Source organism: Equus caballus, chromosome 6 (genome assembly GCF_041296265.1).
Source record: "Equus caballus isolate H_3958 breed thoroughbred chromosome 6, TB-T2T, whole genome shotgun sequence".
In the NCBI taxonomy this organism is placed as follows: domain Eukaryota; kingdom Metazoa; phylum Chordata; class Mammalia; order Perissodactyla; family Equidae; genus Equus; species Equus caballus.
Window position 1 is genome coordinate 29,603,075 of NC_091689.1, and position 26,087 is coordinate 29,629,161.

Consider the following 26,087-nt stretch of genomic DNA (forward strand, 5'->3'; position numbering starts at 1 on the left):
TTACAGCCTACCGGGATCATCTCTTCAAAAGGCCTGTGAAACGCAGTTTCTTTGCAGGCGTGATCTGGCTGAAGTAGGACTTCTCCTCTGGGTGTGCTACTTTGCCCTAGAGCTGAAAGGCACAACGTGCAGGCTTCTTTCCAAAGGGCGAGTTGGGCCCCACAGCATCTTGCTTCCAGCTCTTTGGGAAGCTAAGAAACAACTCGCTCTGCACAGTGCTCTTACAGCCTACCGGGAACATCTCTTCCAAAGGCCAGTGAAACGCAGTTTCTTTGCAGGCCTGGTCTGGCTGAAGTAGGACTTCTGCTCTGGGTGTGCTCCATTGCCCTAGAGCTGAAAGGCACAACGTACAGGCTTCTTTCCAAAGGGCGAGTTGGGCCCCACAGCATCTTGCTTCCAGCTCTTTGGGAAGCTAAGAAACAACTCGCTCTGCACAGTGCTCTTAAAGCCTACCGGGAACATCTCTTCCAAAAGCCTGTGAAACGCAGTTTCTTTGCAGGCCTGATCTGGCTGAAGTAGGACTTCTGCTCTGGGTGTGCTACTTTGCCCTAGAGCTGAAAGGCACAACGTGCAGGCTTCTTTCCAAAGGGCGAGTTGGGCCCCACAGCATCTTGCTTCCAGCTCTTTGGGAAGCTACGAAACAACTCGCTCTGCACAGTGCTCTTATAGCCTACCGGGAACATCTCTTCCAAAGGTCTGTGAAACGCAGTTTCTTTGCAGGCCTGGTCTGGCTGAAGTAGGACTTCTGCTCTGGGTGTGTTACTTTGCCCTAGAGCTGAAAGGCACAACGTGCAGGCTTCTTTCCAAAGGGCGAGTTGGGCCCCACAGCATCTTGCTTCCAGCTCTTTGGGAAGCTAAGAAACAACTCGCTCTGCACAGTGCTCTTACAGCCTACCGGGAACATCTCTTCCAAAGGCCTGTGAAACGCAGTTTCTTTGCAGGCCTGGTCTGGCTGAAGTAGGACTTCTGCTCTGGGTGTGCTACTTTGCCCTAGAGCTGAAAGGCACAACGTGCAGGCTTCTTTCCAAAGGGCGAGTTGGGCCCCACAGCATCTTGCTTCCAGCTCTTTGGGAAGCTAAGAAACAACTCGCTCTGCACAGTGCTCTTACAGCCTAGTGGGAACATCTCTTCCAAAGGCCTGTGAAACGCACTTTCTTTGCAGGCCTGATCTGGCTGAAGTAGGGCTTCTGCTCTGGGTGTGCTACATTGCCCTAGAGCTGAAAGGCACAACGTGCAGGCTTCTTTCCAAAGGGCGAGTTGGGCCCCACAGCATCTTGCTTCCAGCTCTTTGGGAAGCTAAGAAACAACTCGCTCTGCACAGTGCTCTTACAGCCTACCGGAAACATCTCTTCCAAAGGCCTGTGAAACGCAGTTTCTTTGCAGGCCTGATCTGGCTGAAGTAGGACTTCTGCTCTGGGTGTGCTACTTTGGCCTAGAGCTGAAAGGCACAACGTGCAGGCTTCTTTCCAAAGGGCGAGTTGGGCCCCACAGCATCTTGCTTCCAGCTCTTTGGGAAGCTAAGAAACAAGTCGCTCTGCACAGTGCTCTTACAGCCTACCGGGAACATCTCTTCCAAAGGCCTGTGAAACGCAGTTTCTTTGCAGGCCTGATCTGGCTGAAGTAGGACTTCTGCTCTTGGTGTGCTACTTTGCCCTAGAGCTGAAAGGCACAACGTGCAGGCTTCTTTCCAAAGGGCAAGTTGGGCCCCACAGCATCTTGCTTCCAGCTCTTTGGGTAGCTAAGAAACAACTCGCTCTGCACAGTGCTCTTACAGCCTAGTGGGAACATCTCTTCCCAAGGGTTGTGAAACGCAGTTTGTTTGCAGGCCTGATCTGGCTGAAGTTGGACTTCTGCTCTGGGTCTGCTACTTTGCCCTAGAGCTGAAAGGCACAACGTGCAGGCTTCTTTGCAAATGGCGAGTTGGGCCCCACAGCATCTTGCTTCCAGCTCTTTGGGAAGCTAAGAAACAACTCGCTCTGCACAGTGCTCTTACAGGCTAGTGGGAACACATGTTCCAAAGGCTGTGAAACGCAGTTTCTTTGCAGGCCTGATCTGGCTGAAGTAGGACTTCTGCTCTGGGTGTGCCACATTGCCCTAGAGCTGAAAGGCACAACGTGCAGGCTTCTTTCCAAGGGGCGAGTTGGGCCCCACAGCATCTTGCTTCCAGCTCTTTGGGAAGCTATGAAACCACTCGCTCTGCACAGTGCTCTTACAGCCTACCGGGAACATCTCTTCCAAAGGCCTGTGAAACGCAGTTTCTTTGCAGGCCTGATCTGGCTGAAGTAGGACTTCTGCTCTGGGTGTGCTACTTTGCCCTAGAGCTGAAAGGCACAACGTGCAGGCTTCTTTCCAAAGGGCGAGTTGGGCCCCACAGCATCTTGCTTCCAGCTCTTTGGGAAGCTAAGAAACAACTCGCTCTGCACAGTGCTCTTACAGCCTACCGGGAACATGTCTTCCAAAGGCCTGTGAAACGCAGTTTCTTTGCAGGCCTGATCTGGCTGAAGTAGGGCTTCTGCTCTGGGTGTGCTACTTTGCCCTAGAGCTGAAAGGCACAACGTGCAGGCTTCTTTCCAAAGGGCGAGTTGGGCCCCACAACATCTTGCTTCCAGCTCTTTGGGAAGCTAAGAAGCAACTCGCTCTGCACAGTGCTCTTACAGCCTAGTGGGAACATCTCTTCCAAAGGCCTGTGAAACGCAGTTTCTTTGCAGGCCTGGTCTGGCTGAAGTAGGACTTCTGCTCTGGGTGTGCTACTTTGCCCTAGAGCTGAAAGGCACAACGTGCAGGCTTCTTTCCAAAGGGCGAGTTGGGCCCCACAGCATCTTGCTTCCAGCTCTTTGGGAAGCTAAGAAACAACTCGCTCTGCACAGTGCTCTTACAGCCTAGTGGGAACATCTCTTCCAAAGGCCTGTGAAACGCAGTTTCTTTGCAGGCCTGATCTGGCTGGAGTAGGACTTCTGCTCTGGGTGTGCTCCATTGCCCTAGAGCTGAAAGGCACAACGTGCAGGCTTCTTTCCAAAGGGCGAGTTGGGCCCCACAGCATCTTGCTTCCAGCTCTTTGGGAAGCTAAGAAACAACTCGCTCTGCACAGTGCTCTTACAGCCTACCGGGAACATCTCTTCCAAAGGCCTGTGAAACGCAGTTTCTTTGCAGGCCTGGTCTGGCTGAAGTAGGACTTCTGCTCTGGGTGTGCTACTTTGCCCTAGAGCTGAAAGGCACAACGTGCAGGCTTCTTTCCAAAGGGCGAGTTGGGCCCCACAGCATCTTGCTTCCAGCTCTTTGGAAAGCTAAGAAACAACCCGCTCTGCACAGTGCTCTTACAGCCTACCGGGAACATCTCTTCCAAAGGCCTGTGAAACGCAGTTTCTTTGCAGGCCTGGTCTGGCTGAAGTAGGACTTCTGCTCTGGGTGTGCTACTTTGCCCTAGAGCTGAAAGGCACAACGTGCACGCTTCTTTGCAAATGGCGAGTTGGGCCCCACAGCATCTTGCTTCCAGCTCTTTGGGAAGCTAAGAAACAACTCGCTCTGCACAGTGCTCTTACAGGCTAGTGGGAACACATGTTCCAAAGGCCTGTGAAACGCAGTTTCTTTGCAGGCCTGATCTGGCTGAAGTAGGACTTCTGCTCTGGGTGTGCTACATTGCCCTAGAGCTGAAAGGCACAACGTGCAGGCTTCTTTCCAAAGGGCGAGTTGGGCCCCACAGCATCTTGCTTCCAGCTCTTTGGGAAGCTAAGAAACAACTCGCTCTGCACAGTGCTCTTACAGCCTACCGGGAACATCTCTTCCAAAGGCCTGTGAAACGCAGTTTCTTTGCAGGCCTGATCTGGCTGAAGTAGGGCTTCTGCTCTGGGTGTGCTACTTTGCCCAAGAGCTGAAAGGCACAACGTGCAGGCTTCTTTCCAAAGGGCGAGTTGGGCCCCACAGCATCTTGCTTCCAGCTCTTTGGGAAGCTAAGAAACAATTCGCTCTGCACAGTGCTCTTACAGCCTAGTGGGAACATCTCTTCCAAAGGCCTGTGAAACGCAGTTTCTTTGCAGGCCTGATCTGGCTGAAGTAGGACTTCTGCTCTGGGTGTGCTACTTTGCCCTAGAGCTGAAAGGCACAACGTGCAGGCTTCTTTCCAAAGGGCGAGTTGGGCCCCACAGCATCTTGCTTCCAGCCTTTTGGGAAGCTAAGAAACAACTCGCTCTACACAGTGCTCTTACAGCCTACCGGGAACATCTCTTCCAGAGGCCTGTGAAACGCAGTTTCTTTGCAGGCCTGATCTGGCTGAAGTAGGACTTCTGCTCTGGGTGTGCTACATTGCCCTAGAGCTGAAAGGCACAACGTGCAGGCTTCTTTCCAAAGGGCGAGTTGGGCCCCACAGCATCTTGCTTCCAGCTTTTTGCGAAACTAAGAAACAACTCGCTCTGCACAGTGCTCTTACAGCCTACCGGGAACATCTCTTCCAAAGGCCTGTGAAACGCAGTTTCTTTGCAGGCCTGATCTGGCTGAAGTAGGACTTCTGCTCTGGGTGTGCTACTTTGCCCTAGAGCTGAAAGGCACAACATGCAGGCTTCTTTCCAAAGGGCGAGTTGGGCCCCACAGCATCTTGCTTCCAGCTCTTTGGGAAGCTAAGAAACAACTCGCTCTGCACAGTGCTCTTACAGCCTAGTGGGAACATCTCTTCCAAAGGCCTGTGAAACGCACTTTCTTTGCAGGCCTGATCTGGCTGAAGTAGGGCTTCTGCTCTGGGTGTGCTACATTGCCCTAGAGCTGAAAGGCACAACGTGCAGGCTTCTTTCCAAAGGGCGAGTTGGGCCCCACAGCATCTTGCTTCCAGCTCTTTGGGAAGCTAAGAAACAACTCGCTCTGCACAGTGCTCTTACAGCCTACCGGAAACATCTCTTCCAAAGGCCTGTGAAACGCAGTTTCTTTGCAGGCCTGATCTGGCTGAAGTAGGACTTCTGCTCTGGGTGTGCTACTTTGGCCTAGAGCTGAAAGGCACAACGTGCAGGCTTCTTTCCAAAGGGCGAGTTGGGCCCCACAGCATCTTGCTTCCAGCTCTTTGGGAAGCTAAGAAACAAGTCGCTCTGCACAGTGCTCTTACAGCCTACCGGGAACATCTCTTCCAAAGGCCTGTGAAACGCAGTTTCTTTGCAGGCCTGATCTGGCTGAAGTAGGACTTCTGCTCTTGGTGTGCTACTTTGCCCTAGAGCTGAAAGGCACAACGTGCAGGCTTCTTTCCAAAGGGCAAGTTGGGCCCCACAGCATCTTGCTTCCAGCTCTTTGGGTAGCTAAGAAACAACTCGCTCTGCACAGTGCTCTTACAGCCTAGTGGGAACATCTCTTCCCAAGGGTTGTGAAACGCAGTTTGTTTGCAGGCCTGATCTGGCTGAAGTTGGACTTCTGCTCTGGGTCTGCTACTTTGCCCTAGAGCTGAAAGGCACAACGTGCAGGCTTCTTTGCAAATGGCGAGTTGGGCCCCACAGCATCTTGCTTCCAGCTCTTTGGGAAGCTAAGAAACAACTCGCTCTGCACAGTGCTCTTACAGGCTAGTGGGAACACATGTTCCAAAGGCCTGTGAAACGCAGTTTCTTTGCAGGCCTGATCTGGCTGAAGTAGGACTTCTGCTCTGGGTGTGCCACATTGCCCTAGAGCTGAAAGGCACAACGTGCAGGCTTCTTTCCAAGGGGCGAGTTGGGCCCCACAGCATCTTGCTTCCAGCTCTTTGGGAAGCTATGAAACCACTCGCTCTGCACAGTGCTCTTACAGCCTACCGGGAACATCTCTTCCAAAGGCCTGTGAAACGCAGTTTCTTTGCAGGCCTGATCTGGCTGAAGTAGGACTTCTGCTCTGGGTGTGCTACTTTGCCCTAGAGCTGAAAGGCACAACGTGCAGGCTTCTTTCCAAAGGGCGAGTTGGGCCCCACAGCATCTTGCTTCCAGCTCTTTGGGAAGCTAAGAAACAACTCGCTCTGCACAGTGCTCTTACAGCCTACCGGGAACATGTCTTCCAAAGGCCTGTGAAACGCAGTTTCTTTGCAGGCCTGATCTGGCTGAAGTAGGGCTTCTGCTCTGGGTGTGCTACTTTGCCCTAGAGCTGAAAGGCACAACGTGCAGGCTTCTTTCCAAAGGGCGAGTTGGGCCCCACAACATCTTGCTTCCAGCTCTTTGGGAAGCTAAGAAACAACTCGCTCTGCACAGTGCTCTTACAGCCTAGTGGGAACATCTCTTCCAAAGGCCTGTGAAACGCAGTTTCTTTGCAGGCCTGGTCTGGCTGAAGTAGGACTTCTGCTCTGGGTGTGCTACTTTGCCCTAGAGCTGAAAGGCACAACGTGCAGGCTTCTTTCCAAAGGGCGAGTTGGGCCCCACAGCATCTTGCTTCCAGCTCTTTGGGAAGCTAAGAAACAACTCGCTCTGCACAGTGCTCTTACAGCCTAGTGGGAACATCTCTTCCAAAGGCCTGTGAAACGCAGTTTCTTTGCAGGCCTGATCTGGCTGGAGTAGGACTTCTGCTCTGGGTGTGCTCCATTGCCCTAGAGCTGAAAGGCACAACGTGCAGGCTTCTTTCCAAAGGGCGAGTTGGGCCCCACAGCATCTTGCTTCCAGCTCTTTGGGAAGCTAAGAAACAACTCGCTCTGCACAGTGCTCTTACAGCCTACCGGGAACATCTCTTCCAAAGGCCTGTGAAACGCAGTTTCTTTGCAGGCCTGGTCTGGCTGAAGTAGGACTTCTGCTCTGGGTGTGCTACTTTGCCCTAGAGCTGAAAGGCACAACGTGCAGGCTTCTTTCCAAAGGGCGAGTTGGGCCCCACAGCATCTTGCTTCCAGCTCTTTGGGAAGCTAAGAAACAACTCGCTCTGCACAGTGCTCTTACAGCCTACCGGGAACATCTCTTCCAAAGGCCTGTGAAACGCAGTTTCTTTGCAGGCCTGGTCTGGCTGAAGTAGGACTTCTGCTCTGGGTGTGCTACTTTGCCCTAGAGCTGAAAGGCACAACGTGCACGCTTCTTTGCAAATGGCGAGTTGGGCCCCACAGCATCTTGCTTCCAGCTCTTTGGGAAGCTAAGAAACAACTCGCTCTGCACAGTGCTCTTACAGGCTAGTGGGAACACATGTTCCAAAGGCCTGTGAAACGCAGTTTCTTTGCAGGCCTGATCTGGCTGAAGTAGGACTTCTGCTCTGGGTGTGCTACATTGCCCTAGAGCTGAAAGGCACAACGTGCAGGCTTCTTTCCAAAGGGCGAGTTGGGCCCCACAGCATCTTGCTTCCAGCTCTTTGGGAAGCTAAGAAACAACTCGCTCTGCACAGTGCTCTTACAGCCTACCGGAAACATCTCTTCCAAAGGCCTGTGAAACGCAGTTTCTTTGCAGGCCTGATCTGGCTGAAGTAGGACTTCTGCTCTGGGTGTGCTACTTTGGCCTAGAGCTGAAAGGCACAACGTGCAGGCTTCTTTCCAAAGGGCGAGTTGGGCCCCACAGCATCTTGCTTCCAGCTCTTTGGGAAGCTAAGAAACAAGTCGCTCTGCACAGTGCTCTTACAGCCTACCGGGAACATCTCTTCCAAAGGCCTGTGAAACGCAGTTTCTTTGCAGGCCTGATCTGGCTGAAGTAGGACTTCTGCTCTTGGTGTGCTACTTTGCCCTAGAGCTGAAAGGCACAACGTGCAGGCTTCTTTCCAAAGGGCAAGTTGGGCCCCACAGCATCTTGCTTCCAGCTCTTTGGGTAGCTAAGAAACAACTCGCTCTGCACAGTGCTCTTACAGCCTAGTGGGAACATCTCTTCCCAAGGGTTGTGAAACGCAGTTTGTTTGCAGGCCTGATCTGGCTGAAGTTGGACTTCTGCTCTGGGTCTGCTACTTTGCCCTAGAGCTGAAAGGCACAACGTGCAGGCTTCTTTGCAAATGGCGAGTTGGGCCCCACAGCATCTTGCTTCCAGCTCTTTGGGAAGCTAAGAAACAACTCGCTCTGCACAGTGCTCTTACAGGCTAGTGGGAACACATGTTCCAAAGGCCTGTGAAACGCAGTTTCTTTGCAGGCCTGATCTGGCTGAAGTAGGACTTCTGCTCTGGGTGTGCCACATTGCCCTAGAGCTGAAAGGCACAACGTGCAGGCTTCTTTCCAAGGGGCGAGTTGGGCCCCACAGCATCTTGCTTCCAGCTCTTTGGGAAGCTATGAAACCACTCGCTCTGCACAGTGCTCTTACAGCCTACCGGGAACATCTCTTCCAAAGGCCTGTGAAACGCAGTTTCTTTGCAGGCCTGATCTGGCTGAAGTAGGACTTCTGCTCTGGGTGTGCTACTTTGCCCTAGAGCTGAAAGGCACAACGTGCAGGCTTCTTTCCAAAGGGCGAGTTGGGCCCCACAGCATCTTGCTTCCAGCTCTTTGGGAAGCTAAGAAACAACTCGCTCTGCACAGTGCTCTTACAGCCTACCGGGAACATGTCTTCCAAAGGCCTGTGAAACGCAGTTTCTTTGCAGGCCTGATCTGGCTGAAGTAGGGCTTCTGCTCTGGGTGTGCTACTTTGCCCTAGAGCTGAAAGGCACAACGTGCAGGCTTCTTTCCAAAGGGCGAGTTGGGCCCCACAACATCTTGCTTCCAGCTCTTTGGGAAGCTAAGAAACAACTCGCTCTGCACAGTGCTCTTACAGCCTAGTGGGAACATCTCTTCCAAAGGCCTGTGAAACGCAGTTTCTTTGCAGGCCTGGTCTGGCTGAAGTAGGACTTCTGCTCTGGGTGTGCTACTTTGCCCTAGAGCTGAAAGGCACAACGTGCAGGCTTCTTTCCAAAGGGCGAGTTGGGCCCCACAGCATCTTGCTTCCAGCTCTTTGGGAAGCTAAGAAACAACTCGCTCTGCACAGTGCTCTTACAGCCTAGTGGGAACATCTCTTCCAAAGGCCTGTGAAACGCAGTTTCTTTGCAGGCCTGATCTGGCTGGAGTAGGACTTCTGCTCTGGGTGTGCTCCATTGCCCTAGAGCTGAAAGGCACAACGTGCAGGCTTCTTTCCAAAGGGCGAGTTGGGCCCCACAGCATCTTGCTTCCAGCTCTTTGGGAAGCTAAGAAACAACTCGCTCTGCACAGTGCTCTTACAGCCTACCGGGAACATCTCTTCCAAAGGCCTGTGAAACGCAGTTTCTTTGCAGGCCTGGTCTGGCTGAAGTAGGACTTCTGCTCTGGGTGTGCTACTTTGCCCTAGAGCTGAAAGGCACAACGTGCAGGCTTCTTTCCAAAGGGCGAGTTGGGCCCCACAGCATCTTGCTTCCAGCTCTTTGGGAAGCTAAGAAACAACTCGCTCTGCACAGTGCTCTTACAGCCTACCGGGAACATCTCTTCCAAAGGCCTGTGAAACGCAGTTTCTTTGCAGGCCTGGTCTGGCTGAAGTAGGACTTCTGCTCTGGGTGTGCTACTTTGCCCTAGAGCTGAAAGGCACAACGTGCACGCTTCTTTGCAAATGGCGAGTTGGGCCCCACAGCATCTTGCTTCCAGCTCTTTGGGAAGCTAAGAAACAACTCGCTCTGCACAGTGCTCTTACAGGCTAGTGGGAACACATGTTCCAAAGGCCTGTGAAACGCAGTTTCTTTGCAGGCCTGATCTGGCTGAAGTAGGACTTCTGCTCTGGGTGTGCTACATTGCCCTAGAGCTGAAAGGCACAACGTGCAGGCTTCTTTCCAAAGGGCGAGTTGGGCCCCACAGCATCTTGCTTCCAGCTCTTTGGGAAGCTAAGAAACAACTCGCTCTGCACAGTGCTCTTACAGCCTACCGGGAACATCTCTTCCAAAGGCCTGTGAAACGCAGTTTCTTTGCAGGCCTGATCTGGCTGAAGTAGGGCTTCTGCTCTGGGTGTGCTACTTTGCCCAAGAGCTGAAAGGCACAACGTGCAGGCTTCTTTCCAAAGGGCGAGTTGGGCCCCACAGCATCTTGCTTCCAGCTCTTTGGGAAGCTAAGAAACAATTCGCTCTGCACAGTGCTCTTACAGCCTAGTGGGAACATCTCTTCCAAAGGCCTGTGAAACGCAGTTTCTTTGCAGGCCTGATCTGGCTGAAGTAGGACTTCTGCTCTGGGTGTGCTACTTTGCCCTAGAGCTGAAAGGCACAACGTGCAGGCTTCTTTCCAAAGGGCGAGTTGGGCCCCACAGCATCTTGCTTCCAGCCTTTTGGGAAGCTAAGAAACAACTCGCTCTACACAGTGCTCTTACAGCCTACCGGGAACATCTCTTCCAGAGGCCTGTGAAACGCAGTTTCTTTGCAGGCCTGATCTGGCTGAAGTAGGACTTCTGCTCTGGGTGTGCTACATTGCCCTAGAGCTGAAAGGCACAACGTGCAGGCTTCTTTCCAAAGGGCGAGTTGGGCCCCACAGCATCTTGCTTCCAGCTTTTTGCGAAACTAAGAAACAACTCGCTCTGCACAGTGCTCTTACAGCCTACCGGGAACATCTCTTCCAAAGGCCTGTGAAACGCAGTTTCTTTGCAGGCCTGATCTGGCTGAAGTAGGACTTCTGCTCTGGGTGTGCTACTTTGCCCTAGAGCTGAAAGGCACAACATGCAGGCTTCTTTCCAAAGGGCGAGTTGGGCCCCACAGCATCTTGCTTCCAGCTCTTTGGGAAGCTAAGAAACAACTCGCTCTGCACAGTGCTCTTACATCCTACCGGGAACATCCTTTCCGAAGGCCTGTGAAACGCAGTTTCTTTGCAGGCCTGGTCTGGCTGAAGTAGGACTTCTGCTCTGGGTGTGCTACTTTGCCCTGGAGCTGAAAGGCACAACGTGCAGGCTTCTTTCCAAAGGGCGAGTTGGGCCCCACAGCATCTTGCTTCCAGCTCTTTGGGAAGCTAAGAAACAACTCGCTCTGCACAGTGCTCTTACAGCCTACCGGGAACATCCTTTCCAAAGGCCTGTGTAACGCAGTTTCTTTGCAGGCCTGGTCTGGCTGAAGTAGGACTTCTGCTCTGGGTGTGCTACTTTGCCCTGGAGCTGAAAGGCACAACGTGCAGACTTCTTTCCAAAGGGCGAGTTGGGCCCCACAGCATCTTGCTTCCAGCTCTTTGGGAAGCTAAGTAACAACTCGCTCTGCACAGTGCTCTTACAGCCTAGTGGGAACATCTCTTCCAAAGGCCTGTGAAACGCAGTTTCTTTGCAGGCCTGATCTGGCTGAAGTAGGACTTCTGCTCTGGGTGTGCTCCATTGCCCTAGAGCTGAAAGGCACAACGTGCAGGCTTCTTTCCAAAGGGCGAGTTGGGCCCCACAGCATCTTGCTTCCAGCTCTTTGGGAAGCTAAGAAACAACTCGCTCTGCACAGTGCTCTTACAGCCTACCGGGAACATCTCTTCCAAAGGCCTGTGAAACGCAGTTTCTTTGCAGGCCTGATCTGGCTGAAGTAGGACTTCTGCTCTGGGTGTGCTACTTTGGCCTAGAGCTGAAAGGCACAACGTGCAGGCTTCTTTCCAAAGGGCGAGTTGGGCCCCACAGCATCTTGCTTCCAGCTCTTTGGGAAGCTAAGAAACAACTCGCTCTGCACAGTGCTCTTACAGCCTACCGGGAACATGTCTTCCAAAGGCCTGTGAAACGCAGTTTCTTTGCAGGCCTGATCTGGCTGAAGTAGGGCTTCTGCTCTGGGTGTGCTACTTTGCCCTAGAGCTGAAAGGCACAACGTGCAGGCTTCTTTCCAAAGGGCGAGTTGGGCCCCACAACATCTTGCTTCCAGCTCTTTGGGAAGCTAAGAAACAACTCGCTCTGCACAGTGCTCTTACAGCCTAGTGGGAACATCTCTTCCAAAGGCCTGTGAAACGCAGTTTCTTTGCAGGCCTGGTCTGGCTGAAGTAGGACTTCTGCTCTGGGTGTGCTACTTTGCCCTAGAGCTGAAAGGCACAACGTGCAGGCTTCTTTCCAAAGGGCGAGTTGGGCCCCACAGCATCTTGCTTCCAGCTCTTTGGGAAGCTAAGAAACAACTCGCTCTGCACAGTGCTCTTACAGGCTAGTGGGAACACATGTTCCAAAGGCCTGTGAAACGCAGTTTCTTTGCAGGCCTGATCTGGCTGGAGTAGGACTTCTGCTCTGGGTGTGCTCCATTGCCCTAGAGCTGAAAGGCACAACGTGCAGGCTTCTTTCCAAAGGGCGAGTTGGGCCCCACAGCATCTTGCTTCCAGCTCTTTGGGAAGCTAAGAAACAACTCGCTCTGCACAGTGCTCTTACAGCCTACCGGGAACATCTCTTCCAAAGGCCTGTGAAACGCAGTTTCTTTGCAGGCCTGGTCTGGCTGAAGTAGGACTTCTGCTCTGGGTGTGCTACTTTGCCCTAGAGCTGAAAGGCACAACGTGCAGGCTTCTTTCCAAAGGGCGAGTTGGGCCCCACAGCATCTTGCTTCCAGCTCTTTGGAAAGCTAAGAAACAACTCGCTCTGCACAGTGCTCTTACAGCCTACCGGGAACATCTCTTCCAAAGGCCTGTGAAACGCAGTTTCTTTGCAGGCCTGGTCTGGCTGAAGTAGGACTTCTGCTCTGGGTGTGCTACTTTGCCCTAGAGCTGAAAGGCACAACGAGCACGCTTCTTTGCAAATGGCGAGTTGGGCCCCACAGCATCTTGCTTCCAGCTCTTTGGGAAGCTAAGAAACAACTCGCTCTGCACAGTGCTCTTACAGGCTAGTGGGAACACATGTTCCAAAGGCCTGTGAAACGCAGTTTCTTTGCAGGCCTGATCTGGCTGAAGTAGGACTTCTGCTCTGGGTGTGCTACATTGCCCTAGAGCTGAAAGGCACAACGTGCAGGCTTCTTTCCAAAGGGCGAGTTGGGCCCCACAGCATCTTGCTTCCAGCTCTTTGGGAAGCTAAGAAACAACTCGCTCTGCACAGTGCTCTTACAGCCTACCGGGAACATCTCTTCCAAAGGCCTGTGAAACGCAGTTTCTTTGCAGGCCTGATCTGGCTGAAGTAGGGCTTCTGCTCTGGGTGTGCTACTTTGCCCTAGAGCTGAAAGGCACAACGTGCAGGCTTCTTTCCAAAGGGCGAGTTGGGCCCCACAGCATCTTGCTTCCAGCTCTTTGGGAAGCTAAGAAACAATTCGCTCTGCACAGTGCTCTTACAGCCTAGTGGGAACATCTCTTCCAAAGGCCTGTGAAACGCAGTTTCTTTGCAGGCCTGATCTGGCTGAAGTAGGACTTCTGCTCTGGGTGTGCTACTTTGCCCTAGAGCTGAAAGGCACAACGTGCAGGCTTCTTTCCAAAGGGCGAGTTGGGCCCCACAGCATCTTGCTTCCAGCCTTTTGGGAAGCTAAGAAACAACTCGCTCTACACAGTGCTCTTACAGCCTACCGGGAACATCTCTTCCAGAGGCCTGTGAAACGCAGTTTCTTTGCAGGCCTGATCTGGCTGAAGTAGGACTTCTGCTCTGGGTGTGCTACATTGCCCTAGAGCTGAAAGGCACAACGTGCAGGCTTCTTTCCAAAGGGCGAGTTGGGCCCCACAGCATCTTGCTTCCAGCTTTTTGCGAAACTAAGAAACAACTCGCTCTGCACAGTGCTCTTACAGCCTACCGGGAACATCTCTTCCAAAGGCCTGTGAAACGCAGTTTCTTTGCAGGCCTGATCTGGCTGAAGTAGGACTTCTGCTCTGGGTGTGCTACTTTGCCCTAGAGCTGAAAGGCACAACATGCAGGCTTCTTTCCAAAGGGCGAGTTGGGCCCCACAGCATCTTGCTTCCAGCTCTTTGGGAAGCTAAGAAACAACTCGCTCTGCACAGTGCTCTTACAGCCTAGTGGGAACATCTCTTCCAAAGGCCTGTGAAACGCACTTTCTTTGCAGGCCTGATCTGGCTGAAGTAGGGCTTCTGCTCTGGGTGTGCTACATTGCCCTAGAGCTGAAAGGCACAACGTGCAGGCTTCTTTCCAAAGGGCGAGTTGGGCCCCACAGCATCTTGCTTCCAGCTCTTTGGGAAGCTAAGAAACAACTCGCTCTGCACAGTGCTCTTACAGCCTACCGGAAACATCTCTTCCAAAGGCCTGTGAAACGCAGTTTCTTTGCAGGCCTGATCTGGCTGAAGTAGGACTTCTGCTCTGGGTGTGCTACTTTGGCCTAGAGCTGAAAGGCACAACGTGCAGGCTTCTTTCCAAAGGGCGAGTTGGGCCCCACAGCATCTTGCTTCCAGCTCTTTGGGAAGCTAAGAAACAAGTCGCTCTGCACAGTGCTCTTACAGCCTACCGGGAACATCTCTTCCAGAGGCCTGTGAAACGCAGTTTCTTTGCAGGCCTGATCTGGCTGAAGTAGGACTTCTGCTCTGGGTGTGCTACATTGCCCTAGAGCTGAAAGGCACAACGTGCAGGCTTCTTTCCAAAGGGCGAGTTGGGCCCCACAGCATCTTGCTTCCAGCTTTTTGCGAAACTAAGAAACAACTCGCTCTGCACAGTGCTCTTACAGCCTACCGGGAACATCTCTTCCAAAGGCCTGTGAAACGCAGTTTCTTTGCAGGCCTGATCTGGCTGAAGTAGGACTTCTGCTCTGGGTGTGCTACTTTGCCCTAGAGCTGAAAGGCACAACATGCAGGCTTCTTTCCAAAGGGCGAGTTGGGCCCCACAGCATCTTGCTTCCAGCTCTTTGGGAAGCTAAGAAACAACTCGCTCTGCACAGTGCTCTTACATCCTACCGGGAACATCCTTTCCGAAGGCCTGTGAAACGCAGTTTCTTTGCAGGCCTGGTCTGGCTGAAGTAGGACTTCTGCTCTGGGTGTGCTCCATTGCCCTAGAGCTGAAAGGCACAACGTGCAGGCTTCTTTCCAAAGGGCGAGTTGGGCCCCACAGCATCTTGCTTCCAGCTCTTTGGGAAGCTAAGAAACAACTCGCTCTGCACAGTGCTCTTACAGCCTACCGGAAACATCTCTTCCAAAGGCCTGTGAAACGCAGTTTCTTTGCAGGCCTGATCTGGCTGAAGTAGGACTTCTGCTCTGGGTGTGCTACTTTGGCCTAGAGCTGAAAGGCACAACGTGCAGGCTTCTTTCCAAAGGGCGAGTTGGGCCCCACAGCATCTTGCTTCCAGCTCTTTGGGAAGCTAAGAAACAAGTCGCTCTGCACAGTGCTCTTACAGCCTACCGGGAACATCTCTTCCAAAGGCCTGTGAAACGCAGTTTCTTTGCAGGCCTGATCTGGCTGAAGTAGGACTTCTGCTCTTGGTGTGCTACTTTGCCCTAGAGCTGAAAGGCACAACGTGCAGGCTTCTTTCCAAAGGGCAAGTTGGGCCCCACAGCATCTTGCTTCCAGCTCTTTGGGTAGCTAAGAAACAACTCGCTCTGCACAGTGCTCTTACAGCCTAGTGGGAACATCTCTTCCCAAGGGTTGTGAAACGCAGTTTGTTTGCAGGCCTGATCTGGCTGAAGTTGGACTTCTGCTCTGGGTCTGCTACTTTGCCCTAGAGCTGAAAGGCACAACGTGCAGGCTTCTTTGCAAATGGCGAGTTGGGCCCCACAGCATCTTGCTTCCAGCTCTTTGGGAAGCTAAGAAACAACTCGCTCTGCACAGTGCTCTTACAGGCTAGTGGGAACACATGTTCCAAAGGCTGTGAAACGCAGTTTCTTTGCAGGCCTGATCTGGCTGAAGTAGGACTTCTGCTCTGGGTGTGCCACATTGCCCTAGAGCTGAAAGGCACAACGTGCAGGCTTCTTTCCAAGGGGCGAGTTGGGCCCCACAGCATCTTGCTTCCAGCTCTTTGGGAAGCTATGAAACCACTCGCTCTGCACAGTGCTCTTACAGCCTACCGGGAACATCTCTTCCAAAGGCCTGTGAAACGCAGTTTCTTTGCAGGCCTGATCTGGCTGAAGTAGGACTTCTGCTCTGGGTGTGCTACTTTGCCCTAGAGCTGAAAGGCACAACGTGCAGGCTTCTTTCCAAAGGGCGAGTTGGGCCCCACAGCATCTTGCTTCCAGCTCTTTGGGAAGCTAAGAAACAACTCGCTCTGCACAGTGCTCTTACAGCCTACCGGGAACATGTCTTCCAAAGGCCTGTGAAACGCAGTTTCTTTGCAGGCCTGATCTGGCTGAAGTAGGGCTTCTGCTCTGGGTGTGCTACTTTGCCCTAGAGCTGAAAGGCACAACGTGCAGGCTTCTTTCCAAAGGGCGAGTTGGGCCCCACAACATCTTGCTTCCAGCTCTTTGGGAAGCTAAGAAACAACTCGCTCTGCACAGTGCTCTTACAGCCTAGTGGGAACATCTCTTCCCAAGGGTTGTGAAACGCAGTTTGTTTGCAGGCCTGATCTGGCTGAAGTTGGACTTCTGCTCTGGGTCTGCTACTTTGCCCTAGAGCTGAAAGGCACAACGTGCAGGCTTCTTTGCAAATGGCGAGTTGGGCCCCACAGCATCTTGCTTCCAGCTCTTTGGGAAGCTAAGAAACAACTCGCTCTGCACAGTGCTCTTACAGGCTAGTGGGAACACATGTTCCAAAGGCCTGTGAAACGCAGTTTCTTTGCAGGCCTGATCTGGCTGAAGTAGGACTTCTGCTCTGGGTGTGCCACATTGCCCTAGAGCTGAAAGGCACAACGTGCAGGCTTCTTTCCAAGGGGCCAGTTGGGCCCCACAGCATCTTGCTTCCAGCTCTTTGGGAAGCTATGAAACCACTCGCTCTGCACAGTGCTCTTACAGCCTACCGGGAACATCTCTTCCAAAGGCCTGTGAAACGCAGTTTCTTTGCAGGCCTGATCTGGCTGAAGTAGGACTTCTGCTCTGGGTGTGCTACTTTGCCCTAGAGCTGAAAGGCACAACGTGCAGGCTTCTTTCCAAAGGGCGAGTTGGGCCCCACAGCATCTTGCTTCCAGCTCTTTGGGAAGCTAAGAAACAACTCGCTCTGCACAGTGCTCTTACAGCCTACCGGGAACATGTCTTCCAAAGGCCTGTGAAACGCAGTTTCTTTGCAGGCCTGATCTGGCTGAAGTAGGGCTTCTGCTCTGGGTGTGCTACTTTGCCCTAGAGCTGAAAGGCACAACGTGCAGGCTTCTTTCCAAAGGGCGAGTTGGGCCCCACAACATCTTGCTTCCAGCTCTTTGGGAAGCTAAGAAACAACTCGCTCTGCACAGTGCTCTTACAGCCTAGTGGGAACATCTCTTCCAAAGGCCTGTGAAACGCAGTTTCTTTGCAGGCCTGGTCTGGCTGAAGTAGGACTTCTGCTCTGGGTGTGCTACTTTGCCCTAGAGCTGAAAGGCACAACGTGCAGGCTTCTTTCCAAAGGGCGAGTTGGGCCCCACAGCATCTTGCTTCCAGCTCTTTGGGAAGCTAAGAAACAACTCGCTCTGCACAGTGCTCTTACAGCCTAGTGGGAACATCTCTTCCAAAGGCCTGTGAAACGCAGTTTCTTTGCAGGCCTGATCTGCCTGGAGTAGGACTTCTGCTCTGGGTGTGCTCCATTGCCCTAGAGCTGAAAGGCACAACGTGCAGGCTTCTTTCCAAAGGGCGAGTTGGGCCCCACAGCATCTTGCTTCCAGCTCTTTGGGAAGCTAAGAAACAACTCGCTCTGCACAGTGCTCTTACAGCCTACCGGGAACATCTCTTCCAAAGGCCTGTGAAACGCAGTTTCTTTGCAGGCCTGATCTGGCTGAAGTAGGACTTCTGCTCTGGGTGTGCTACTTTGCCCTAGAGCTGAAAGGCACAACGTGCAGGCTTCTTTCCAAAGGGCGAGTTGGGCCCCACAGCATCTTGCTTCCAGCTCTTTGGGAAGCTAAGAAACAACTCGCTCTGCACAGTGCTCTTACAGCCTACCGGGAACATCTCTTCCAAAGGCCTGTGAAACGCAGTTTCTTTGCAGGCCTGGTCTGGCTGAAGTAGGACTTCTGCTCTGGGTGTGCTACTTTGCCCTAGAGCTGAAAGGCACAACGTGCACGCTTCTTTGCAAATGGCGAGTTGGGCCCCACAGCATCTTGCTTCCAGCTCTTTGGGAAGCTAAGAAACAACTCGCTCTGCACAGTGCTCTTACAGGCTAGTGGGAACACATGTTCCAAAGGCCTGTGAAACGCAGTTTCTTTGCAGGCCTGATCTGGCTGAAGTAGGACTTCTGCTCTGGGTGTGCTACATTGCCCTAGAGCTGAAAGGCACAACGTGCAGGCTTCTTTCCAAAGGGCGAGTTGGGCCCCACAGCATCTTGCTTCCAGCTCTTTGGGAAGCTAAGAAACAACTCGCTCTGCACAGTGCTCTTACAGCCTACCGGGAACATCTCTTCCAAAGGCCTGTGAAACGCAGTTTCTTTGCAGGCCTGATCTGGCTGAAGTAGGGCTTCTGCTCTGGGTGTGCTACTTTGCCCAAGAGCTGAAAGGCACAACGTGCAGGCTTCTTTCCAAAGGGCGAGTTGGGCCCCACAGCATCTTGCTTCCAGCTCTTTGGGAAGCTAAGAAACAATTCGCTCTGCACAGTGCTCTTACAGCCTAGTGGGAACATCTCTTCCAAAGGCCTGTGAAACGCAGTTTCTTTGCAGGCCTGATCTGGCTGAAGTAGGACTTCTGCTCTGGGTGTGCTACTTTGCCCTAGAGCTGAAAGGCACAACGTGCAGGCTTCTTTCCAAAGGGCGAGTTGGGCCCCACAGCATCTTGCTTCCAGCCTTTTGGGAAGCTAAGAAACAACTCGCTCTACACAGTGCTCTTACAGCCTACCGGGAACATCTCTTCCAGAGGCCTGTGAAACGCAGTTTCTTTGCAGGCCTGATCTGGCTGAAGTAGGACTTCTGCTCTGGGTGTGCTACATTGCCCTAGAGCTGAAAGGCACAACGTGCAGGCTTCTTTCCAAAGGGCGAGTTGGGCCCCACAGCATCTTGCTTCCAGCTTTTTGCGAAACTAAGAAACAACTCGCTCTGCACAGTGCTCTTACAGCCTACCGGGAACATCTCTTCCAAAGGCCTGTGAAACGCAGTTTCTTTGCAGGCCTGATCTGGCTGAAGTAGGACTTCTGCTCTGGGTGTGCTACTTTGCCCTAGAGCTGAAAGGCACAACATGCAGGCTTCTTTCCAAAGGGCGAGTTGGGCCCCACAGCATCTTGCTTCCAGCTCTTTGGGAAGCTAAGAAACAACTCGCTCTGCACAGTGCTCTTACATCCTACCGGGAACATCCTTTCCGAAGGCCTGTGAAACGCAGTTTCTTTGCAGGCCTGGTCTGGCTGAAGTAGGACTTCTGCTCTGGGTGTGCTACTTTGCCCTGGAGCTGAAAGGCACAACGTGCAGGCTTCTTTCCAAAGGGCGAGTTGGGCCCCACAGCATCTTGCTTCCAGCTCTTTGGGAAGCTAAGAAACAACTCGCTCTGCACAGTGCTCTTACAGCCTACCGGGAACATCCTTTCCAAAGGCCTGTGTAACGCAGTTTCTTTGCAGGCCTGGTCTGGCTGAAGTAGGACTTCTGCTGTGGGTGTGCTACTTTGCCCTGGAGCTGAAAGGCACAACGTGCAGACTTCTTTCCAAAGGGCGAGTTGGGCCCCACAGCATCTTGCTTCCAGCTCTTTGGGAAGCTAAGTAACAACTCGCTCTGCACAGTGCTCTTACAGCCTAGTGGGAACATCTCTTCCAAAGGCCTGTGAAACGCAGTTTCTTTGCAGGCCTGATCTGGCTGAAGTAGGACTTCTGCTCTGGGTGTGCTCCATTGCCCTAGAGCTGAAAGGCACAACGTGCAGGCTTCTTTCCAAAGGGCGAGTTGGGCCCCACAGCATCTTGCTTCCAGCTCTTTGGGAAGCTAAGAAACAACTCGCTCTGCACAGTGCTCTTACAGCCTACCGGGAACATCTCTTCCAAAGGCCTGTGAAACGCAGTTTCTTTGCAGGCCTGATCTGGCTGAAGTAGGACTTCTGCTCTGGGTGTGCTACTTTGCCCTAGAGCTGAAAGGCACAACGTGCAGGCTTCTTTCCAAAGGGCGAGTTGGGCCCCACAGCATCTTGCTTCCAGCTCTTTGGGAAGCTAAGAAACAACTCGCTCTGCACAGTGCTCTTACAGCCTACCGGGAACATGTCTTCCAAAGGCCTGTGAAACGCAGTTTCTTTGCAGGCCTGATCTGGCTGAAGTAGGGCTTCTGCTCTGGGTGTGCTACTTTGCCCTAGAGCTGAAAGGCACAACGTGCAGGCTTCTTTCCAAAGGGCGAGTTGGGCCCCACAGCATCTTGCTTCCAGCTCTTTGGGAAGCTAAGAAACAACTCGCTCTGCACAGTGCTCTTACAGCCTAGTGGGAACTTCTCTTCCAAAGGCCTGTGAAACGCAGTTTCTTTGCAGGCCTGATCTGGCTGAAGTAGGACTTCTGCTCTGGGTGTGCTACTTTGCCCTAGAGCTGAAAGGCACAACGTGCAGGCTTCTTTCCAAAGGGCGAGTTGGGCCCCACAGCATCTTGCTTCCAGCCTTTTGGGAAGCTAAGAAACAACTCGCTCTACACAGTGCTCTTACAGCCTACCGGGAACAACTCTTCCAGAGGCCTGTGAAACGCAGTTTCTTTGCAGGCCTGATCTGGCTGAAGTAGGACTTCTGCTCTGGGTGTGCTACATTGCCCTAGAGCTGAAAGGCACAACGTGCAGGCTTCTTTCCAAAGGGCGAGTTGGGCCCCACAGCATCTTGCTTCCAGCTCTTTGGGAAGCTAAGAAACAACTCGCTCTGCACAGTGCTCTTACAGCCTACCGGGAACATCTGTTCCAAAGGCCTGTGAAACGCAGTTTCTTTGCAGGCCTGATCTGGCTGAAGTAGGACTTCTGCTCTGGGTGTGCTACTTTGCCCTAGAGCTGAAAGGCACAACATGCAGGCTTCTTTCCAAAGGGCGAGTTGGGCCCCACAGCATCTTGCTTCCAGCTCTTTGGGAACCTAAGAAACAACTCGCTCTGCACAGTGCTCTTACAGCCTACTGGGAACATCTCTTCCAAAGGTCTGTGAAACGCAGTTTCTTTGCAGGCCTGGTCTGGCTGAAGTAGGACTTCTGCTCTGGGTATGCTACTTTGCCCTAGAGCTGAAAGGCACAACGTGCAGGCTTCTTTCCAAAGGCCGAGTTGGGCCCCACAGCATCTTGCTTCCAGCTCTTTGGGAAGCTAAGAAACAACTCGCTCTGCACAGTGCTCTTACAGCCTAGTGGGAACATCTCTTCCAAAGGCCTGTGAAACGCAGTTTCTTTGCAGGCCTGATCTGGCTGAAGTAGGACTTCTGCTCTGGGTGTGCTACTTTGCCCTAGAGCTGAAAGGCACAACGTGCAGGCTTCTTTCCAAAGGGCGAGTTGGGCCCCACAGCATCTTGCTTCCAGCTCTTTGGGAAGCTAAGAAACAACTCGCTCTGCACAGTGCTCTTACAGCCTACCGGGAACATCTCTTCCAAAGGCCTGTGAAACGCAGTTTCTTTGCAGGCCTGGTCTGGCTGAAGTAGGACTTCTGCTCTGGGTGTGCTACTTTGCCCTAGAGCTGAAAGGCACAACGTGCAGGCTTCTTTCCAAAGGGCGAGTTGGGCCCCACAGCATCTTGCTTCCAGCTCTTTGGGAAGCTAAGAAACAACTCGCTCTGCACAGTGCTCTTACAGCCTAGTCGGAACATCTCTTCCAAAGGCCTGTGAAATGCACTTTCTTTGCAGGCCTGATCTGGCTGAAGTAGGGCTTCTGCTCTGGGTGTGCTACATTGCCCTAGAGCTGAAAGGCACAACGTGCAGGCTTCTTTCCAAAGGGCGAGTTGGGCCCCACAGCATCTTGCTTCCAGCTCTTTGGGAAGCTAAGAAACAGCTCGCTCTGCACAGTGCTCTTACAGCCTACCGGGAACATCTCTTCCAAAGGCCTGTGAAACGCAGTTTCTTTGCAGGCCTGATCTGGCTGAAGTAGGACTTCTGCTCTGGGTGTGCTACTTTGCCCTATAGCTGAAAGGCACAACGTGCAGGCTTCTTTCCAAAGGGCGAGTTGGGCCCCACAGCATCTTGCTTCCAGCTCTTTGGGAAGCTAAGAAACAACTCGCTCTGCACAGTGCTCTTACAGCCTACCGGGAACATCTCTTCCAAAGGCCTGTGAAACGCAGTTTCTTTGCAGGCCTGATTTGGCTGAAGTAGGACTTCACTCTTGGTGTGATACTTTGCCCTAGAGCTGAAAGGCACAACATGCAGGCTTCTTTCCAAAGGGCGAGTTGGGCCCCACAGCATCTTGCTTCCAGCTCTTTGGGAAGCTAAGAAACAACTCGCTCTGCACAGTGCTCTTACAGCCTAGTGGGAACATCTCTTCCCAAGGGTTGTGAAACGCAGTTTCTTTGCAGGCCTGATCTGGCTGAAGTAGGACTTCTGCTCTGGGTGTGCTACTTTGCCCTAGAGCTGAAAGGCACAACGTGCAGGCTTCTTTGCAAATGGCGAGTTGGGCCCGACAGCATCTTGCTTCCAGCTCTTTGGGAAGCTAAGAAACAACTCGCTCTGCACAGTGCTCTTACAGCCTAGTGGGAACACATGTTCCAAAGGCCTGTGAAACGCAGTTTCTTTGCAGGCCTGATCTGGCTGAAGTAGGACTTCTGCTCTGGGTGTGCTACATTGCCCTAGAGCTGAAAGGCACAACGTGCAGGCTTCTTTCCAACGGGCGAGTTGGGCCCCACAGCATCATGCTTCCAGCTCTTTGGGAAGCTATGAAACCACTCGCTCTGCACAGTGCTCTTACAGCCTACCGGGAACATCTCTTCCAAAGGCCTGTGAAACGCAGTTTCTTTGCAGGCCTGATCTGGTGAAGTAGGACTTCTGCTCTTGGTGTGCTACTTTGCCCTAGAGCTGAAAGGCACAACGTGCAGGCTTCTTTCCAAAGGGCGAGTTGGGCCCCACAGCATCTTGCTTCCAGCTCTTTGGGAAGCTAAGAAACAACTCGCTCTGCACAGTGCTCTTACAGCCTACCGGGAACAGCCTTTCCAAAGGCCTGTGAAACGCAGTTTCTTTGCAGGCCTGGTCTGGCTGAAGTAGGACTTCTGCTCTGGGTGTGCTACTTTGCCCTAGAGCTGAAAGGCTCAACGTGCAGGCTTCTTTCCAAAGGGCGAGTTGGGCCCCACAGAATCTTGCTTCCAGCTCTTTGGGAACCTAAGAAACAACTCGCTCTGCACAGTGCTCTTACAGCCTACTGGGAACATCTCTTCCAAAGGTCTGTGAAATGCAGTTTCTTTGCAGGCCTGGTCTGGCTGAAGTAGGACTTCTGCTCTGGGTGTGCTACTTTGCCCTAGAGCTGAAAGGCACAACGTGCAGGCTTCTTTCCAAAGGGCGAGTTGGGCCCCACAGCATCTTGCTTCCAGCTCTTTGTGAAGCTAAGAAACAACTTGCTCTACACAGTGCTCTTACAGCCTACCGGGAACATCTCTTCCAAAGGCCTGTGAAACGCAGTTTCTTTGCAGGCGTGATCTGGCTGAAGTAGGACTTCTGCTCTGGGTGTGCTACTTTGCCCTAGAGCTGAAAGGCACAACGTGCAGGCTTCTTTCCAAAGGGTGAGTTGGGCCCCACAGCATCTTGCTTCCAGCTCTTTGGGAAGCTAAGAAACAACTCGCTCTGCACAGTGCTCTTACAGCCTAGTGGGAACATCTCTTCCAAAGGCCTGTGAAACGCAGTTTCTTTGCAGGCCTGATCTGGCTGAAGTAGGACTTCTGCTCTGGGTGTGCTACTTTGCCCTAGAGCTGAAAGGCACAACATGCAGGCTTCTTTCCAAAGGGCGAGTTGGGCCACACAGCATCTTGCTTCCAGCTCTTTGGGAAGCTAAGAAACAACTCGCTCTGCACAGTGCTCTTACAGCCTACCGGGAACATCTCTTCCAGAGGCCTGTGAAACGCAGTTTCTTTGCAGGCGTGATCTGGCTGAAGTAGGACTTCTGCTCTGGGTGTGCTACTTTGCCCTAGAGCTGAAAGGCACAACGTGCAGGCTTCTTTCCAAAGGGCGAGTTGGGCCCCACAGCATCTTGCTTCCAGCTCTTTGCGAAGCTAAGAAACAACTCGCTCTGCACAGTGCTCTTACAGCCTACCGGGAACATCCTTTCCAAAGGCCTGTGAAACGCAGTTTCTTTGCAGGCCTGATCTGGCTGAAGTAGGACTTCTGCTCTGGGTGTGCTACTTTGCCCTAGAGCTGAAAGGCACAACGTGCAGGCTTCTTTCCAAAGGGCGAGTTGGGCCCCACAGCATCTTGCTTCCAGCTCTTTGGGAAGCTAAGTAACAACACGCTGTGCACAGTGCTCTTACAGCCTAGTGGGAACATCTCTTCCAAAGGCCTGTGAAACGCAGTTTCTTTGCAGGCCTGATCTGGCTGAAGTAGGACTTCTGCTCTGGGTGTGCTCCATTGCCCTAGACCTGAAAGGCACAACGTACAGGCTTCTTTCCAAAGGGCGAGTTGGGCCCCACAGCATCTTGCTTCCAGCTCTTTGGGAAGCTAAGTAACAACTCGCTCTGCACAGTGCTCTTACAGCCTAGTGGGAACATCTCTTCCAAAGGCCTGTGAAACGCAGTTTCTTTGCAGGCCTGATCTGGCTGAAGTAGGACTTCTGCTCTGGGTGTGCTCCATTGCCCTAGAGCTGAAAGGCACAAGGTACATGCTTCTTTACAAAGGGCGAGTTGGGCCCCACAGCATCTTGCTTCCAGCTCTTTGGGAAGCTGAGAAACAACTCGCTCTGCACAGTGCTCTTACAGCCTACCGGGAACATCTCTTCCAAAGGCCTGTGAAACGCAGTTTCTTTGCAGGCCTGATCTGGCTGAAGTAGGACTTCTGCTCTGGGTGTGCTGCTTTGCCCTAGAGCTGAAAGGCACAACGTGCAGGCTTCTTTCCAAAGGGCGAGTTGGGCCCCACAGCATCTTGCTTCCAGCTCTTTGGGAAGCTAAGAAACAACTCGCTCTGCACAGTGCTCTTACAGCCTACCGGGAACATCCTTTCCAAAGGCCTGTGAAACGCAGTTTCTTTGCAGGCCTGGTCTGGCTGAAGTAGGACTTCTGCTCTGGGTGTGCTACTTTGCCCTAGAGCTGAAAGGCACAACGTGCAGGCTTCTTTCCAAAGGGCGAGTTGGGCCCCACAGCATCTTGCTTCCAGCTCTTTGGGAAGCTAAGAAACAACTCGCTCTGCACAGTGCTCTTACAGCCTACCAGGAACATCTCTTCCAAAGGCCTGTGAAACGCAGATTCTTTGCAGGCCTGATCTGGCTGAAGTAGGACTTCTGCTCTGGGTGTGCTACTTTGCCCTAGAGCTGAAAGGCACAACGTGCAGGCTTCTTTCCAAAGGGCGAGTTGGGCCCCACAGCATCTTGCTTCCAGCTCTTTGGGAAGCTAAGAAACAACTCGCTCTGCACAGTGCTCTTACAGCCTACCGGGAACATCTCTTCCAAAGGCCTGTGAAACGCAGTTTCTTTGCAGGCCTGATCTGGCTGAAGTAGGACTTGTGCTCTGGGTGTGCTACTTTGCCCTAGAGCTGAAAGGCACAACGTGCAGGCTTCTTTCCAAAGGGCGAGTTGGGCCCCACAGCATCTTGCTTCCAGCTCTTTGGGAAGCTGAGAAACAACTCGCTCTGCACAGTGCTCTTACAGCCTACCGGGAACATCTCTTCCAAAGGCCTGTGAAACTCAGTTTCTTTGCAGGCCTGATCTGGCTGAAGTAGGACTTCTGCTCTGGGTGTGCTACTTTGCCCTAGAGCTGAAAGGCACAACGTGCAGGCTTCTTTCCAAAGGGCGAGTTGGGCCCCACAGCATCTTGCTTCCAGCTCTTTGGGAAGCTAAGAAACAACTAGCTCTGCACAGTCTCTTACAGCCTACGGGGAACATATCTTCCAAAGGCCTGTGAAACGCAGTTTCTTTGCAGGCCTGATCTGGCTGAAGTAGGAATTCTGCTCTGGGTGTGCTACAATGCCCTAGACCTGAAAGGCACAACGTGCAGGCTTCTTTCCAAAGGGCGAGTTGGGCCCCACAGCATCTTGCTTCCAGCTCTTTGGGAAGCTAAGAAACAACTCGCTCTGCACAGTGCTCTTACAGCCTACCGGGAACATCCTTTCCAAAGGCCTGTGAAACGCAGTTTCTTTGCAGGCCTGGTCTGGCTGAAGTAGGACTTCTGCTCTGGGTGTGCTACTTTGCCCTAGAGCTGAAAGGCACAACGTGCAGGCTTCTTTGCAAAGGGCGAGTTGGGCCCCACAGCATCTTGCTTCCAGCTCTTTGGGAAGCTAAGAAACAACTCGCTCTGCACAGTGCTCTTACAGCCTACCGG